Raw genomic sequence first — 15,526 nt, 5'->3', positions numbered from 1 at the left:
AGTAGAAAATTGTAAAAGTTTTATCATAAATATTATGTTTTTAACTGTCCGTGGGGAAAAATATGCAGCGTGACCGAGATTCGAGCTAGGTACAGTCAGAATACCGCTTTAGCGGCTTTGCAGCATTGCCGACGGAGTAACACCTAATATCCACTTTTGTTAATGTGATGGAAGGGAGGTAACCTATTTCGTATTCAAGCGAAGCTCACATTGAATTAGTCTATAAAACATTACATTATGTATTTGTAAATAGTTTTCTATGCATCATACTAACTTGTGTTCATCTTGTATGACTGTTTACTCAGGCAAGCAATATTTAGTGCTGTATATTATCATATTCATCGATGTTTCAAATATTTTCCGCTTTAACTCAGGAAAACTGTTGTATCATAAATTCAGTGTGTATATTTTTTATTGTAAGTTTTGTTTTTATTAGTTGTATGTGCTTAATATGAATATTTTTCAAAGTTTAATGTTATAAATGAAAATATTATTGCAACATATCAAATCATGCCACAACTATCGCTACGTCATTATTGAATAAATTCATTACATATTTATTCTATTTTACTGTAGTTCAAGTTTTAGGTATGAATTCATAATTCACATTTAGTTAGTAAAAGTTTCGTATGTAAGAAGATCTGTTTGTAAGAATAGCTTTATGTCAATCGACTTTATAGTATACTTTCATTGTTATTGTTAACCATGAAATATGTCTACTCAGAAAAGCAATGGCTAATTTAGATTGAGTCCTCTTTGGATTTTTTTTTGCTCAGTCTTTAGCAAACATATATTATTCAGTTAAAATAACAGAAAGTTTATAATTTCTCTATGTAATGTATTGATTGATGATATGTTTATATGTTTGTATATTACTTATAACTGTTTGATTTAATTTGATATAAGTGAATATATAAGTACTTGAAAAAATTGTTTGTACTGAAATTGTTATAATGTTACATCATTATTATATCAACTGAATTAGGCTCCTGTGCATTACAATAATTGATTGTTACATGAGATATATCTCTTTGATATTTTAGCCAATACTGGTATAGTAACCAGCAGTTCAATATATTATTCAATAAAACACTAAATATATTCACTTAGATTTTTAACAAACAAATGCAGCTTTTAACCATAACCTAGTATCCAATTAAAGTACGAATCAATTAATTATTGTACTACGTCTAGTCTCGTCTTTATATTTCAAATATTTTAATGAAAAATATATCAAATCCATATTTTACTATAAATAGCAAAGTTCTGTCAACATGTTTAATAAAGCATGGTGATGTAAAATAAAAATGCAATTATAAAGTGTACTACATATTAAATGCATTTTAAATTGGAATCCATCTTTAAAGGGCAGGTAACTATATTATTTTGTCGACTTTAAAATTCTCGGTTAACTTTTTTTGAGATACATTATCTAAAACAAGACTTAAAACTTAGAGTAATTGTCCACTCAAATTTGTATTTCACTTGTGGTGTTATTTGTTCAATGAATGAAAAACATTTTTACTCTGATAAAAAGATAACGTTCTGTGTTTTCATGACATACAAGCTGGCATGATTTGTTTATGCTAGTATCTAATGTTTGAAATAATTTTATTTTTGTGTATGAGATAATTGACATAAACCGTATTGTGACGATCATTTGTAAATTTTCTGTGAAATCTGATATTAGATTAAATGAATCGCAACGCATATTAAATAGTATTTTCTTATTTTGAAATTAATATACTGTAGCTTTATAATGTGATACAGGAAGCCCACCATCTGTCACGTTGTCAAACAGTAGACCGGATTGTGTGTCACACTGTCAGACAGTAGACCAGTTTGTGTGTCACGTTGGCAGACAGTAGACCAGTTTGTGTGTCACGCTGTCAGACAGTAGACCAGTTTGTGTATCACGCTGTCAGACAGTAGACCAGTTTGTGTGTCACGCTGTCAGACAGTAGACCAGTTTGTGTATCACGCTGTCAGACAGTAGACCAGTTTGTGTATCACGCTGTCAGACAGTAGACCAGTTTGTGTATCATGCTGTCAGACCGTAGACCAGTTTGTGTGTCACGCTGTCAGACAGTAGACAAGTTTGTGTATCACGCTGTCAGACAGTAGACCAGTTTGTGTATCCCGCTGTCAGACAGTAGACCAGTTTGTGTGTCACGCTGTCAGACAGTAGACCAGTTTGTGTATCACGCTGTCAGACAGTAGAAACAGTTTGTGTATCACGCTGTCAGACAGTAGACCAGTTTGTGTATCATGCTGTCAGACAGTAGACCAGTTTGTGTATCACGCTGTCAGACAGTAGACCAGTTTGTGTATCACGCTGTCAGACAGTAGACAAGTTTGGTATCATGCTGTCAGACAGTAGACCAGTTTGTCTGTCACGGTGTCAGACAGTAGACCAGTTTGTGTGTCACGCTGTCAGACAGTAGACAAGTTTGTGTATCATGCTGTCCGACAGTAGACAAGTTTGTGTATCACGGTGTCAGACAGTAGACCAGTTTGTGTGTCACGCTGTCATACAGTAGACCAGTTTGTGTCACATGTAAGCATGTGAATTTATTGAAAACTTTTGTTGATATATAGTAGAGTATGCTACTTGTGTCACGTTTAGCGCTGTAACGATTTATGAAAGTATATATAAATACATGTATATGTCAGCATGTGAATGTACGTGCCTGGATAACAAGGCACATTAGTAGGTTTGAACCCCGCTGTTTTAGCAACTGCAAGAAAACAATGAAACTTTCCAAGATTAGTTATATGCATATGACTTATGCATCTGGTATTTTTAAGCTTTCAAATAGAAAGACCCTGTTTTAAGCAAATATATTTAAGATCGGAAGAGTTAACCCCCTGATTTAGTAAACAGAAACATAATTATCTGGATGTGTAACTGCTATGTATATACAGCCAGCCATTTTGTAAGATTCTGACAAACCAGCATCTGTAGACACATTTCTAGTTTGGTAATTTTTATTGTTGCCATCTTTAATTTATGAAATATTTGAAATCGTATAGTATTGTCTGGTACATAATGTGTTTGTTTTTATGTTCCAGATGTCTGTTCTTTGAATTTTAAATTTGATAATAATTATGATATCTGAATTATATGAAAGAATAAATTATTAGTAAGTAATGAATTATTTTGTTTTTATTATTTCATTTTTATCACAATAAACATACAATAGGTAAATAAATATTTGCTGATAATAAATTGCAGACTCGGTCTGATTGAGTCTGTACATGAGAGATAATGAATAAGTGCAGCATCCCTCATGCCTCCTGGTATTCGATTGTCAAACATGTTGCTAATTGATGCATTTTAAACCGGAATACCAGTTATATACAACATCTGTACCCGTTATTTACACCATCTGTATTCGTTATTAACACCATCTGTATTCGTTATTTACACCATCTGTACCCGTTATATACACCATCTGTACCCGTTATATACACCATCTGTACCCGTTATATACACCATATGTACCCGTTATATTACACCATATGTACCTGTTATATACATCATCTGTACCCTTTATATACACCATATGTACCTGTTATATACACCATCTGTACCCGTTATATACACCATCTGTACCCGTTATATACACCATCTGTACCCGTTATATTACACCATCTGTACCCGTTATATACACCATTTGTACCCGTTATATACACCATCTGTACCCGTTATATACACCATGTGTACCCGTTATATACACCATCTCTACCCGTTATATACAACATGTGTGCCCGATATATACATTATCTGTAACTGTTATATACACCATCTATTCCCGTTATATACACCATCTGTACCCGTTATATACACCATCTGTTCCCGTTAAATACACCATCTGTACCCGTTATATACCCAATCTGCACCCGTTATATACACCATCTGTACCAGTTATTTACACCATTTGTTCCAGTTATATACAACATCTGTACCCGTTATATACACCATCTGTACCCGTTATATACACCATCTGTACCCGTTATATACACCATCTGTACCCGTTATTTACACCATCTGTACCCGTTATTTACACCATCTGTACCCGTTATTTACACCATCTGTACCCGTTATATACACCATCTGTATCCGTTATATACACCATCTGTACCCGTTATATACACCATCTGTATCCGTTATATATACACCATCTGTTCCCGTTATATACACCATATGTACCCGTTATATACACAATCTGCACCCATTATATACACCACCTGTACCCGTTATATACACTATCTGTACCCGTTATATACACCATCTGTACCAGTTATATACACAATCTGTACCCGTTATATACACCACCTGTACCCGTTGTATACACCACCTGTACCCGTTATATACACCATATGTACCCGTTATATACACCAGCTGTACCCGTTATATACACCATCTGTACCCGTTATATACACCATCTGTATCCTTTATATACACAATCTGTACGCGTTTTACACACCATCTGTACCCGTTATATACATCATCTGTACCCTTTATATACACCATATGTACCTGTTATATACATCATCTGTACCCGTTATTTACACCATCTGTACCCGTTATATACACGATATGTACCAGTTATAAACACCATCTGTACCCGTTATATACATCATCTGTACCCGTTATATACACCAATTGTACCCGTTATTTACATCATCTGTTCCCGTTATATACACCATATGTACCCGTATAAACACCAACTGTACCCGTTATATACACCATCTGTACCAGTTATATATAACATATGTAACCATATTAGCATCATCTGTTCCCGTTATATATACCACCGTAAACAGTTACCTTCGAGCTAGATATTCCGGTCTGTACCGGCAGCCAGTGTAAGATTCTTATAATCTGACGTTGAAAGACGCCATACACATTAATGTAGACTTCCTTTACATCGGATGACGCCATAATGGTCATGTAGCAAAGTGAGACGCCTTCATGGGCGAATAACAAAGGGAGACGCCATTATGGTCGAATAAAGAAAGGTTTCTCTGACGTCGGATGACGCTATATAATTGTCTAATAACAAAGGGAGACGCCATAATGGTCGAATAGCAAAGAGAGACGCCATAATGGTCGAATAACAAAGGGAGACGCCATAATGGCCGAATAACAAAGGGAGGCGCCATAATGGTCGAATAACAAAGGGAGACGCCATAATGGTCGAATAACAAAGGGAGACGCCATAATGGCCGAATAACAAAATCTTCTCTGACGTCGGAAGACGCCATAATGATCGAATAACAAAGGTAGTAAGTGATACAAAGTCATGTAATAATATAACTATAACACTTAAAAATAAGAGAAATTAAAGCCGAGCAGACATGGCTACATCGCCTTGCCACTCATGCAATTGACTAGAACGTACATTCGTTCATGCCCAAAATAAGAACTCCTGACACGATTTATATCATTAACAAAATTGGTATTGTTCATCAATAATTCAAGAGGCCTAGGCCCGTATTCAGAAACGATACTTAATCTCAATCTCGACTCAAACTCACGAAAGGTCACCTCAAGGAACGCTGGGGTAGACTTACGGTAAGTAACTCATAATGTACAAGGTGGTATTCGTTTTGTTTTCTCAACCTTACATATCGTGAGGGAGACTTCAAAAGTTGACCGACCGGTTTTATTGCATAACATCACTCAATTTACATTGAAAAAGTGTAACCATGTCGTTTAAAAGAGTGTATTTCACTGAAGTGGAACAATTTTGTTAAAGAGTTAATTATTAAAAATCTTTATTTAAAAGAAAAAAAAACGATTTTGAATATATGTTCGATAAAACAAAAGCATAAGGAGAAATTTAAAGATAATTTAATAATTTTCCAGTAGTAAATGCCAAATAGCAAACTAATGTTGGAAAACCCGAAAAACAGGACGAAAAAAAGCTAAAGAAAGTAGTGAAAGGCTTATGACAGGCATTTAGAACTGAAAAAAGAAATACATTTCAATATCGTTAACTTTATTTTGAAAGTAGCATGCAATTTTTTATGCCAATGAAATTCTTTTTGCAATACAAAATTATGTTTCTCTTTTTTAATCATCTTATGACTTTTGCCTCAGAAATTCTATCAATTTTATTTCTCAAAATTTTAACTTTTGCAAAGGGTATAATCATATTGCATTATCATTTTATAGAGAAGTCAAAATATTCCATTGTTTACATTTTTCTACCATCATAACACATTAATTACTGCACGTTCGGTGCAACTTTAAATAGTTTTTAATTATTTTTTTTAAGAATTAAAATAGAAAGAGGCATAACGTGCATTTAACAAGACTGTTTTATTTTAATCTTCGTCGTTGGTATTTGCAAATACATAATCCTTATCTTTTTAATTTCTTGAATCAAATTCAATGAGTTTGTACATAATCCCCCCCCCAAAAAAAAAACAAAAAAAAAACAAAAAACAACAACAACAAAAAGTAATAAAAAAAACCCAAACAACCCTGTTTGATTGTTGTGACGCTGGTATGCCTAACGACTGAAGCGGTAAATCATTTATCAGCTGTTATTAAAGTTACAAACTAAATCTAAGTATTGAAACGCCATACTCGCTAAGTAAAGTGTATTTTACATATATCATGCTAAACAAATGTTCAAGATATTGTTTTGCTACGTGGATTTTGATTGTTGTTTTTTTATTAAAATACTCAGACGTAAAAACTAACTTAATGCCATGGTTATTCATGACGCCATGCATGCTTCATTTGAAATATCTCCAAATAAATAGATTTGGAATTCTATGTCAATCCCAAAATTCAAACAGTGTGATACAACTTGTATCTAACTGTTATACATATGCCTATATTTAGACGCATACGACAAATCATCCGAGGACTTGAGTCCTGAATCATCGATGGTCACATTGACAAACACAGGAACAGTCATTTTCATGGATTTAAGGAAATTCAAGAAAATTCCAATTTGAAATCATATAAATTAATTTCTTTTTGGCAAAAGTACTGATATCCCGCGAGCTGAATACCCTGTTAATACTTGTACAAAACTGGGTACACCTCTTTGAGTGTAAGTATCGATTCTGAATACGGGCCCTAGATACTGCCCCAGGATAATAACTTGAGCCTTTGTTTACATAACAAAGATTAATAACAATGCGAAAAATAGGTAAGGCAGATTGAAACCTAATGAATAAAACACAAAGTTACACTAGGCATTTACATGTGTCTTGATAGCGCAGTAGACCTGTGTTGATATCATGCATTTTTCGAATCATAGTTGGGTATTATTACATCGGAGTGTTTCTATATATCATTTTGTTTCAAATGTGTGGGATACACAGGTTGAAATGCACTTATGTAAAAAGTTTTAGGATAATGTCAAACGTCAGGAAAGCGCATTATTAGAAATGTAAAAATTTAATGAAATAAAATGTGTTTATATTGATTCATGTACTGAGTTATTATTAAAATTTTTATTATTATTTCTTAATCGCAGTGTGTTAAAATTATTCGATTTTTAAAATTAAATAAAAAAGTAACAAAAAAGGAAGATTAAAAAGATCAAAATATATTCATACAAAAGACGGAGAAACACAATAACAACAACATCATAACAACATGGCAGAGCGTAGGGTTCGAACCTATGAATTCAAATCATTACAGTGACGTTGATATACCTCCTGAGCCATCACGATGGTACACCGTCTTCTTAGAATTCAAATCTATATAGTTGTTGACACTATTATACTCGGATAAAAGGCAGACTTGCCCTTTTAATGGACCTTCCCATGTACCGTTAAGACCAAAATATCATCCTAGAACAATACTCATACATACAGTTCTATCAAGTACAAATTTGAATTTGAAAGTTATCTTGACTTTTTATGGACAAACAAATCGAATTGCACTTACAAAATTTCGCACGTCACATATTGAAAAGGGAAAATATACAAAACATACCTAGACATGTAAGAATTTACATAGTATAATTATTTAGAATGATCTCTTATAACTATATTTTACGAGCTTTGACTCGGGCAATTATAAATTTGTAAATTTCTTCAATGTAAACCATGTATAATTTACAAGTATGTTTTTGTGGAAATCAGCATATTGTGAATATGTGGTCAATAAAATGAAACTGTTTTCAATTTGTATTGAAGAACACATATTGCATAGTATTACAGAATTTAAAAAGATGAATTCATATTTTTCACATAAGATTGTATTTTTAAGCTCCTTGAAACAAAAACATGTTTCCTGCCTATAGATGGATAGTTTGTAAGTGCATATCAGCTTTAAAGATATTTTGTATGTTTAATGCAATAAAATAATTTGAGTTATTTGAGTTGATACACTGTCCCCCACAATGAATAGTACTCGATTTGGTATGAAAGCCGCACACAAATGATAATCAATGTTTGTAATTGATAATTCGGTTACACAAGGTGTCCCTCGATCCGGGCAATTTTCAGGATCAGGCGGGCACCTTGCATGAACACTGAGTTCGTCAAGTAAAGTTTTGACATAGGTAGGTCTCGAACTCACAGCGGTGAAAGGCAAGTGATTCTTAACCAAGTGATTCGAAAACCTTAACCGTGCTGCCACTAACAGAGCTGAGACCGAATTACCCATCCGCGCAGTCTGATCAGGATCCATGCAGTTCGCTATCAGTTTCTTTACTTGTAATAGGGTTTGTAAGCGTACAGCATGGATCCTGATCAGACTGCGCGGATGCGCAGGCTTGTCTGGATCCATGCTGGTTGCAAACGCACTATGTTGGTTTTGTCATGCCACGGCTCAAATATAAACTTTCAAGATGAAAGACAATCGCAAAAACAAGATATCTGCTTCATGGAATAAAGAATCATACGTAAACAAATTTAACTCAAACCGATAGTTTGTTACTTTTCATTTACAAGATATTAACGCTCGTGCATAAACTATGCAAAGTATATTAAGGTGCGATTATATTTTTTTAATCATTTATTTCATTACAATTATTAAAGATGATATACATACGTATATAAAATTATGGACATTTTTCAAAATTATAAATCTGATAAGTTGCTTCTGAGTATATCTGAGGGTCTGTTTTCATGTTGTAAACATATCAGATACACAATGAAAAAACCTAACAGCCTCTAAGGGTAAGAAAATATATAATAGTCATAAGAAAAAGATGATTTTTTCGCACTAATGCGAAACGTCTACTAATCAACTACACATGTCCAATTATTCAAACACTGATAAACAATTACTATATTGATACAACATTTAATTATTTTTCAAATAAGCTGCTTTTAAAAGAATAGTCAATATAAATTTATTGATTATGGACGTTCTTGAAAAAAGTAAAATTTGAGCGACACTACCTGAATGTTTAAAATACTAGGGGAAGCGTGAGTCTAAATGTATGTTGAAGCTCAGTGTTTTGTTTTATCAATTTGTTAACTTTTTAAGTCATTAAAAATTGATTTAAAATCTTTCATTGTTTGCTGTTACAAAAATTGCAACACAGAAACGTCACTTTATAGCAGAGAAACGAATGTCAATATTGTTATCAATCAAGAAGCTTAACATTTGGAAAAGTAGTCATTTTTTGAAATCACGAAATTTGATATTCTGTCCCTGTTCTATATATTACACACATGAATCGGCTCTTTTTCGGCCGATTTTCGTGAAGTGGATGTATATTCATACAGTACAGATAATCAAGTTAGTGACAGATTAAATCTGTTTGCAATATTTACGAAACTTGAAAGAAAACTCGATTATATGTCCACAATTTACTGGCACAAATGTCGGTCGCATATACACACTTGATTGTTGTTAGAATACTTGACATAATCGAGTAAATATGGGAACCCAGGCAATCCAATAATTAGCGCTTATAAAAAGTTTGCTCCTATTAATTAAATGAATTTTAATCTGTATTTGTGCGAATGCTATTACGTAAACATCAAAGCAGCCACCGACTTTTTTTAGATCCACGCAATCTCGTATTATTTACTCAGATTAATTTATATGCATGTAAATTTACACAGTCGCTGTGACGTTGGGTGTAGTAACTGTAAATATGGTCGGACCAATTCTGGTTGTAAAGTGTTTAAACTCGCTGGTTAAAACGTGTCAGGTGTCGTATAAATTATGCGATGTTTACATCGGCAAATAACAGAGGCAGCGAGTCTGAGGTGCATATCATGTCACATAAATGAGTTATCGGGAGTATCTGTGCTATAATAGAGTTATGCCTAGAGGCAAGGATTAAATTTATTGACAAGCGCTGTGTGACACGTAAAGATATGTACATTCTGTAAAATGTTCGGTGATTAAGTTTAAGATGACCTTGCATTAAGTTACTAAATTTTTGTACAAGAAAATGAAAATCCACGATTTTAAGAACCCACCCATCAATTTCACTTCATGGGCGGTAGTATTGCTTATGGAAAAGTTCCGAAACTTGTGCATATAGTTGGTTATTGGCATATTCACAAAGACAACCCAAATTTTCACGAACTGACTTCAATGGGGTATGAGCGAAATTTCAAAGCATTTTAGATTGAAATATAATTGTATAGGGGAAAAATTGTACAAATGAAGACTAAATAATTCACGTTTCAACATGGATAAGCTATTTCTTATTAATGTGCAAGCTTCCCTACGGTCGGACAAGCTAATGGCTTTCTTGCTCAGAGAAACGCAATTTTCTCACAATTTTACCGCATCAACCTTTTTACTTTAATGTAACAGGGCATAATTTATCATGACAATATCTCTTATTTCTGTATCGACGGAAATCCAATTTATTATTGTCTGGAAATTTTCTGCTGCTTTAATGCTTAATTAGTGGTCTCTTTCACAGATTTGAATATAATTTCCACATGGTAAGAATTTACAATAATCAATCCAAAATTAAATAGCATGATAACTAAAGAGGATACAAACTTGTCTAAAAATGTTTATCGAAGACGTCATAGAAATTAAATGTGTTAACCTGAAATAATTTGATCCTGTACAAAAGTCCCTTGTGAAGTCCAGCTTGAAATCCAATATGATTTCTGATTTACTTCACGTTTCTTTGATCTTAGAAATAGTTTGCTTTATTATAAATTGTCGAACTTTGTAGCCTTATATAGCAATCATAACAATTTTACCTGAATGAAAACAATACAATTTAAATCAACACAAGGGTGAATATTTTCAGATGGATGGGTAAATTGGACATAAAACTTATTTGCATCCCTAGAACTATTTGTTTCGTTTTTCATTTAGAAAAAAAGCCGTCTTATACAGATTGAAACTGAATTAGAATTAAAATGTAAATTTTCCGTGTCAAAAGATGGAAAGATTGAAACTTTGTTATCGTTGGAGTGGCTAAGAATGAATATCATTGAAGTTTGAAAGTACTTAATATTATTAATGTTATAAAGAGCTGAAGAAATGCAACTTTTCCATACGACAAAATGTATTTTTGCAGGAAAAAAAACGCGATTCAAACTCAAGAAAAAACAATATCATTATAAAATGTACACTACATAAAGAAGCAGTACTATAATTATATTATATTTATAATTAAAGATTATTGTTATCACACAATATTCTTATGATAACGATAAAGAACTGTAACAGTTACAAATAATACATTTTTTCCTGTTAATAAGGATTTATTTTTTGCCCTATTAGAAACAGCATACCTTAAACTATGGTATGAAACTTATTTTGAGCATACAAGTAAAAGTGTACATGTAAATTGTGCCATGTTGATACCATAAAGAGCTCTAAAACTGATGTGTATCACAACAAAATGCTTATTTGTTTTTATAAGAACTAATTGTTTCAATGCCTGATTAATAATATTGTGATGACTGCAACAAATAACACAACAACTTTGTTCAATTAATTTTAGAAGTGTATGTAGTCGTTAAACTTGACAACGTATCATATCGGCCTTGGGTAGTCGTTACTGATAAGATAATACACGATGTTTTTGAACCGTATTCATTTTGATAACTTTTCCCCCTTTAAGCATTATCAAATTAAAAAAATATATAACCTCTTTTAAAATGTCTGATTTAATCTGTCCTTTCATTTCTTTCTATTAAAATCAATTAGATAAAAATTGCTTCATTTTTCCTTTAAAATATTTTTTCTTTGTTAGGGTTAGCATTTTACTCAATTGCCATTGTATTGATGTTTTCCGATATAATTCATTACCTCCGTATTGAATTATAAATAATTTTGAAAACCCTGAATTCTAAGATCTTTTTTTTGCCTCTGAAGATATGGAAACTGTTTTTTTTTATTTGCATGAAAATCAAACAAAACGTAACACTATTTTACATTTATGATCGGTAATTATCTATTAATCACATGCAAAGAGGAAACAGTATTTTTTTGTCCTAATAGTATTTAAACCCATGAAATCGTGTAAGTTAATTATTCAAATAATTTACAAGAATAAATTTAGAGAAAATGAATCCCCTAAAATGCAATTACTGTTTTGTTTTATCTTTAGTTGTTTTGGTCCGTTTCCAAAAGAATAAATTTACCCCCAATTCAAATTGACAATTTACTGCTGTGCTGTCCTTAATAAAGTAGTAGAGACTAAGTGTTTTATGGAGGACGAAATGCCATGAAACTGGCTTTGAATCAATAACAATTTGAATCACTTGATACAAGAAAATAAGAAAAAGGTTTCTAGGGTTTATTGTCCTTTTTAACAGAAGATATAAAAAATGTTCATGTAAGGGCATAAACCTAAATTGTTTATGTATTTATTTTTCTTTAAAGCAGTTTTTAAATCATTATAGCGGCGTATTATCGTGTTATTGTAAAAATATCTTAATATTGGTACATACAAACTTTATCTAAATTAAAATAACTCATCTTTATAGAAAGAAATCTGTTTCGGTCTTCGGTCTTTGACCAAGGTGAATATCACAAAAGCTAGGTTCATAGACTTGAATAGTTTTATTATCAGACCGAATTGAAAGTCATGATTTAGTTATTTTTCAAAGTTGATCTGATTTCCTTTTTGCGCAAAATAGGGTGCGGAAAGCGCAGGGTTTGTTCACCCACCTATTTACAGCACTTTTATGACGTTATGACATTCTTTGCTCAACAATATCATCAGGTTGATATCTCACACTGTCAATCTCGACATGAGAAAATTGGCATTCATATATATATACCCACTTGATTGTTATACCAACTGGTAACTTTGAAATGATCTAGATGACGGTATACATGTTGTAAGGAGTAGTAAGAATAATTGGAAATAAAACTGCATTATTTTGAAATATATTTTTTAGCATATTTTCTTTTTTGCTTCAAAATCCCGTTATCAAAAGATAAACAAAAATTGCACAGGTTTGCCAGCTTATTGTCGAGTTGTGACATATTCTAACATGACCTTATATTTCCCTGTTGAATACAAAAGGATTGCTAACGCTGATTAAAATACAACATTAAACAATTTGGTACATTTATAGAAAACATATTAATCTTGACATGTTTATGCCTGCCTCATCTGCATGGTTGGTTCTGATGCCATAGTACATATGCACATTGTCACCTATTCCTTAGATTTTTTCTGAGAATATAAAATTTTATATTGAGGATATTTGTTTTTTTTTTATTTTATGCTTAAAAGCAAGTTTAAATGAGATTTCCTCAATATAAACTTTAATATTAAAATCTGTTTTCTTCACTGGTAGCCTCATTTAGTCAAATTTCTCATAAAATACAAGAAGTCTTTGGCTAGAAAATAAGTTCGACAATCAATGTTAAATATAGCTGATATTTTTATTCATTTTTTTTAAATAATATGAATGATCGCTTGTTTTAATAATAAAAACAAACAATTCTAGTAGGAGAAAAAGTCAAAACATTCATCAATGTTTCTGTTACTTACTGCGAATTTATATTAGACCTGGCTCTGTGAAATGTAAGCGGTCGCCATTGTTAAATGTTGTATTTTTCAAAAATTATCGTGTATGATTCAGAGGGTATCATTTGGATTTGTTAGTCATACATCTTTTAAGAATAAAGAAAAGTTATTTGAGGATTGTTACATACAATAAATTAGTGTTGAGAGATGTGTTAACATTTAAAAAGCGGCCAGGAAATTGGAAAACATGGAATTTTTTAAAAGGCTGCCTTACGAACACTGGGTTGTTTACTTATTCTTCGGACTGATGTCACAGTTGATATATACAGTTCTACAGTTGTAAAATTTGAAATCTGAGGTATTTGTGGAAATAGTGCTCATGTATCACAAAGGATCTTATTGATAATTAAGAAATTGTGGAGATATAAGCAATTTTCTAGGCAATATTTTGTATAAAATGTTTGGGTGTAAATTCTTTAACGTTTCAAAGAAAAAAATCAAGGCTACAGTCTTGTTAATGAAAATGACAATATTCTGGATTATGGGATATGCTGGTTGTAATGAAATTTGAACCTTGGACAAGAAGATGAAAACCAGAATCATAAAAAAAATCAGGTAATAGCTTTTGGATACATTTCATAATGCAAAAAAAAACAAGTATTATTTCAGGTCTGCTAGCAATTATTTTAATCAACTTAATTCTGAAAAAAAAAATTACATTCTATTTACCCAGTTGGATGTGCTATTGTCAAAAATGCTTAAATACTCACATGGGCGAAACTAGCAGGCGAGGCATACATTTGTTTAATCACTTTCGCAATTAATTGTTGGGCGTTTTCATTAATATCAAATAATACCAATAATTACCAAGACATTTATTGTTCCAACAAACAGAAATGAGTTAAAATTTCAAAAATATGCTATAAAATCTTTGATATTAGCTTATTCAAGTCTTGTTTCCGTTTTAAACAAGATAACAATATGAATTTTAATATGAAAGAAAACTACTGTAAGTTACATTTTCACAGCATTGAGCAACACATTAAATGAAATCTTCTTTTTAGAAACGGACGACCTTCTCAAAATAATTCGAGGTCACGGATAGCGACATTGAAATTAGAGGCACCAATCTATTTCTATCTAATGAAGTTCATATATTTATAGACATAAAACATCTTTTTATTAACGCTAAAATAACAAAAGGTTAGAATTAAATATTTCTTATAATTAGAATTGTCACGTGGTTATATTTCGTATGATCTTTGTGTGTTAAAACAGTTAGAAATATATAAGGGTTCATAATTGAGACTGTCAAACAGTACAATAATAATATCAACGGTTGCATTTACGTTTTTGATTATTAATACTGGTCCCTTACAACTATCTAAATAAGTGGCCCTTATCACATCAGTACATCATTGCTAACACAATGTTATCCTATCACTGGAAATATAAAATAGATCTTAAAGAATTCCCAGTTCCTTTGTTTTTTGAGCAATGAAAATGTTGATCGGTTTGTTTTTATCTTGCAATCAATTTGCTGCTAGAATCAAATGATGTTACTAGATATTACACGTTTTTTGCTCTGTCTCTAGAGAGGTTTGTATTCTTGCATCAATTGATTA

Source organism: Ruditapes philippinarum, unplaced genomic scaffold, assembly GCF_026571515.1.
Source record: "Ruditapes philippinarum isolate M1 unplaced genomic scaffold, ASM2657151v2 ctg228_1_1_1_1, whole genome shotgun sequence".
In the NCBI taxonomy this organism is placed as follows: domain Eukaryota; kingdom Metazoa; phylum Mollusca; class Bivalvia; order Venerida; family Veneridae; genus Ruditapes; species Ruditapes philippinarum.
Note: the sequence above shows the minus strand (reverse complement) of the source record.